A 5,088-nucleotide genomic window follows, 5' to 3' on the forward strand; every position below is an offset into this window, starting at 1 on the left:
CAGAGGCGCCGGCCCAGTCCCCACCATGCGGGGAGCAAACTCACAGGCAGAGGCGCCGCCCAGTCCCCCACGATGCGGGGCGCAAACTCACAGGGCACAGGGCAGAGGCGCCACCCAGTCCCCCACGATGCGGGGCACAAACTCACAGGGAAGAGGCGCCGCCCAGTCCCCCACCATGCGGGGCGCAAACTCACAGGGCAGAGGCGCCGCCCAGCCCCCACCATGCGGGGCGCAAACTCACAGGGCAGAGGCGCCGCCCAGCCCCCACCATGCGGGGCGCAAACTCACAGGCAGAGGCGCCACCCAGTCCCCCACCATGCGGGGCGCAAACTCACAGGGCACAGGGCAGAGGCGCCGCCCAGTCCCCCACCATGCGGGGCGCAAACTCACAGGGCAGAGGTGCGGCCCAGTCCCCCACCATGCGGGGCGCAAACTCACAGGGCAGAGGTTCTGCCGCTTGAGTTCAGATCGGCACCACACACGGACGGCCTCCCAAACGCAGCTGGGGGAACCAGATTAGCAGGCAACTTCCTGTGATCTCCCTCCCAAAGTCAAAGATCAAGCCCAAAATGCGGGGGATGCCAGCCGATGGAGGTGCCATCCTCACACGCTCAGGCAACACGCCCTGTCCTGCCACGCCGGGTGACACACGCCCCTGCGGACTTGACTGCCACGTTTCCTCTTTCCGTACAAGACTTTTGGAACACGGCTAGGCACAGTGGCTCACGCCTGTCATCCCAGCACTTTGGGAGGCCAAGGCAGGCGGATCACCTCATGTCGGAAGTTCAAGACCAGCCTGGCCAACATGGTGAAACCCCGACTCTACTAAAAATACAAAATTAGCTGGGCGTGGTGGCAGGCGCCTGTCATCCCAGTAACTCCAGAGGCTGAGGCAGGAGAATCGCTTGAACTCAGGAGGCGGAGGTTGCAGTGAGCTGAGATCCCGCCATTGCACTCCAGCCTGGGGAACAAGAGAGAGATGTTGTCTTAAAAAAAAAAAAAAAAAAAAAAGACTTTTGGAACACAGCCTCAAAATCCTGAAGTGCACACATACACAGAGATTTAAAGACTCTGACCTGGAGCCCTCAAATCACCTCCAGGTGCAGCCCCCACTGCCTCCCTGGAACTCCTACGTCCTGTTGCGACGCAGAACCTGCACCACTCACCCCCAGTGCAGCCACGGGGCTGTCTACATGGGATGGGGGAGGGATGGGCCGTCCACACCCAGTGGGGCCGCCACAGGGCTGTCTATACACGACTGTGTGCAGGGAGACGGGGCCATCACAGAGTTGTTTTTGCACCACAGGCCAGCCTGGAATCTGTGAGGCGTGTTTTCAGCCTGTTTCCCCCACACTCCTATGCTGATGACACAGCATTGCCATCCGGGCCAATGAAGGCCCCTCCCAGCACCCGAATCTCCACTGTCCTTCTCCCGTGGGGACACAATCGTACCATCAACCTCTAATGCTCCTAAAATGCCCAGAAGACCTTTATGCAAAATTTTCATAAAAATCGCTTCACCTTTCATTCTCACTAAACACACATTTGTTCCGATGGCTTGTTTTAGAATAAAAATGTGTCTTCAACGAGCAAACATAAGGGCTTTTGTGAAATCCTAGATTTAAAAGGCTTACGGGCCGGGCGCGGTGGCTCAAGCCTGTCATCCCAGCACTTTGGGAGGCCGAGATGGGCGGATCACGTGGTCAGGAAATCGAGACCAGCCTGGCTAACCCAGTGAAACCCCGTCTCTACTAAAAAATACAAAAAAATAGCCGGGCGAGGTGGCGGGCGCCTGTAGTCCCAGCTGCTCGGGAGGCTGAGGCAGGAGAATGGCGTGAACCCGGGAGGCGGAGCTTGCAGTGAGCTGAGATCCGGCCACTGCACTCCAGCCTGGGCGACAGAGCGAGACTCCGTCTCAAAAAAAAAGAACTAAATAAACGGATAGAAATTTAATCAAGGAGGTGCAAGATGTGTACCCGGGAAACTACACAACGTAGCTGAACAAAACCTGAGTAAATGGAAAGTCCTTTGTTCGTGGATTGGAAAATACTGTTAAGGTATCAATGTACCCAAATTGATCCACAGATTCAAAGCAGTCCCAACCAAAATTCCAACAGGCTGTTCTTGCTGGAAAGCGACTTTTAAAGAACAGGCTTGGACTCACACTACCGGCTTTCAAAATTTGCTGGAAAAAAGTGACACTCATCTGGAAAAACGGCCATGAAGGTGAGGGGATGCACATACAGCAATGGGATGAAAATAGCGATACACCCAGATGTACGTAGTCAACCGACTTTCAACAACACAATTCCATGGGGGGAAAAAGACTCACCGACATATGGTGCTGGGGTCATCTCCATACCTCACCTCATACCACGCAGAAAAACTGACCTGAACTGGATCACAGGCCGAAACGCAAACCTAAAACCACAAAGCTTTCTGAAGACAAATATAAAATCTTTGACACCTTGGGCTGTACAAACAGTTTGTAATAAAAAATAAAAAGCAAGCCGGACTCGAGAGAAATAGGCACACACCACGTTATCTTACCAAGGACTTGCCCACAGGTTGACGTAAAGAGCTCTCGCAGCTCAGTGAAAACATGACCCGATTTAAAAAGCACACAAACGATCTGAACAGGTGCTTCATAGCGGAAACCACGTGAAGGGAAAATAAGCACCTGAAAATCCCGCGGCCACACCAGGCCACAGGGAAATGCGATCCAAACCATGCCATGCTGGCCGGGTGTGCTTGCCCTCGCCTGTCATCCCAGCACGTTGGGAGGCCGAGGTGGGAGGATCCCTTGAGCCCGGGAGTTTGAGACCCGCCTGGGCAACACAGCAAGACCCCATCTCTACAAAAATTATAAAAGTAGCTGGACGTGGTGGCACGTACCTGTGGTCCCGGTTTTCAGAAGGCTGAGGCTACGATCACGCCACTGCACACCAGCCCGACCACAGAGCGAGACTCCACTGGCTGAAATTACAAAGGCCAGCAGCATCGAGGGTTGCTGAGTATGGAAGAGCTGGGGGAGCACAAACCACTTTGAAAGAGAACGGGGCTCCCTCACGCTTTTTTGTTGCTACGTTTCCTTCAACTTATGCTTACCGTACAACCCAGCAATTCCACACCGAGGCATTGACCCAAGAGGAATGTTCACAACAGCCTGGCTCCTAATACACAAAAAGTGTATGGGCCGGCCTCCCAACGTGCTGGGATGACAGGTGTGAACCACTGTGCCTGGCCACACAGTTACCTTTTCATGTAACATGCATCATGTAGATGGACGCTGAGTTCTAGAGGAGGACGGAACGCACGACGCTGAGTTCTAGAGGGGACAGAACGCAGAATGATGAGTTCTACAGGAGGACGGAATGCACAATGCTGAGTTCTAGAGGGGAGAGAACGCGCAACGCTGAGTTCTACATTGGGCGGAACGCACAATGCTGAGTTCCAGAGAAGGACAGAACGCATAATGCTGAGTTCTAAAGAACAGAACACACAATGCTGAGTTCTAGAGGGGACAGAACGCACGAAAGTGAATTCTAGAGGGGATGGAACGCACGATGCTTAGTTCTACCGAGGGCAGAAAGCACAACGGTTTGAGTTCTAGAGGTAGTAGAAAAAGCCGGCCAGGCGCGGTGGCTCACGCCTGTCAGCCCAGCACTTTGGGCGGCCGAGACGGGCGGATCACTTGAGGTCAGGAGTTCGAGACCAGCCTGGCCAGTATGGTGAAACCCCATCTCTACTAAAAATACAAAAATGAGCCAAACGTAGTGGCGGGACATAAATCAATATGTCATCAAGATGACATGAGACACCCATCTCTACATGTCTAGGGAGACAGGGGACATCAGCCAATGTGTACGTGGGTTCGTGGGACAACTCGAAGTGGGACTTTGACATCATAGGTAAATAAGAGACATGTCCAGGCACGGTGGCTCACGCCTGTCATCCCAGCCGTTTGCGAGGCCGGGGTGGGCGGATCACCTGACGTCGGGAGTTCGAGACCAGCCTGGCCAGCATCATGAAACCCCATCTCTCCTAAAAATACAAAATAAATTAGCCGGGCGTGGTGGCGTGCACCTGTCCTCCCAGCTACTCAGGAGGCTGAGGCGGGAGCATCGCTTGAACCCGGGAGGCGGAGGTTGCCGTGAGCCGAGATTGCACCACTGCACTCCAGCCTGGGTGACAGAGCGAGACTCCATCTCAAAAAAAAAGAAGAAGAAGAAAAGAACAAGAAAAAAGAATATTAGCCGGGCGTGGTGGCGTGCACCTGTCCTCCCAGCTACTCAGGAGGCTGAGGCGGGAGCATGGCTTGAACCCGGGAGGCGGAGGTTGCCGTGAGCCGAGATCGGGCCATGAGCCCGGGTGACACAGCAAGACTCCGTCTCACGCTAAAATTAAATTAACTTAAAATAAAATGAAGAGAATGGAATAGAATGGAAAACAGGAAGAAAGCCTTTCTACCTTTATCAATGGTGTGATATGGGGGTGAACGACTGTGCATGACGGAATGTTCAGTACGTGGGACTTTCGCATGTGTGTGTGTGCGGGGCGGGGAACAGACTCAATATGAGACCGTTCTGGGGTCTGACGCTGCCCCACCTGCCTCCACCGCGCGGCCACACGTCCGCTATCGGCTTCCAGAGCCACCTGCGCAGGTGTTAGCGGAAGGAAGAGTCACTTACTACTCTCGTCCCTGCGGATCTACGGGTGCCTCGAGCGTGCGGCGCGTTCCTGGGGCTGCAGGCGGCGCCCAGGGGCAGCGCGGGGCCCGGGCCGGGGGTGGCCGCGAGGTCGAGCCCGCCGGGCCTGGGGGGTGGCGGCGAGCGGTGGGCGGGCAGCCCCGGGCAGCTCCGCGTCTCCCCCCGCGGTGGAGGTCCCGCCCGGGCGCCTGGATGCGGGCGCAGGCAGTCCTGCAGCATCCGCTGCGTGCTGCTCGCTGAGGCCAGTACAGGGCAACAGCTCGTCCACCTTCATCTTCAGGGACCGGCTGCAGGACCTTGCCGGGCGGGCATGGCGTGGGGCGGGCCGGGGCGCCGGGGACACCTGCGCCCCGCCCCGGGGCTTCGGTCCGGCCCGCAC

The 5,088-nt window shown here is 56.0% G+C and overlaps 1 long non-coding RNA gene across 2 annotated transcripts; it reads right to left on the minus strand.

The window, feature by feature from the left end:
* Positions 1–919: 919 nt before the first annotated feature.
* On the minus strand, positions 920–4,830 carry LOC108538577 (uncharacterized). 2 transcript variants are annotated; one of them, XR_001888121.1, is made up of 4 exons: positions 4,692–4,830; positions 2,896–3,328; positions 2,333–2,421; positions 920–961 (listed from the first exon to the last, which is right to left on the minus strand). It is a non-coding gene; the product is annotated as an uncharacterized LOC108538577 (long non-coding RNA). The 2 variants fall into 2 exon arrangements; XR_001888120.1 differs by lacking the exon at positions 920–961 and having other exon boundaries at positions 1,945–2,421.
* Between the last annotated feature and the right edge of the window lie 258 nt (positions 4,831–5,088).

Source organism: Rhinopithecus bieti, unplaced genomic scaffold, assembly GCF_001698545.2.
Source record: "Rhinopithecus bieti isolate Rb0 unplaced genomic scaffold, ASM169854v2 scaffold_16378, whole genome shotgun sequence".
Lineage (NCBI taxonomy): Eukaryota > Metazoa > Chordata > Mammalia > Primates > Cercopithecidae > Rhinopithecus > Rhinopithecus bieti.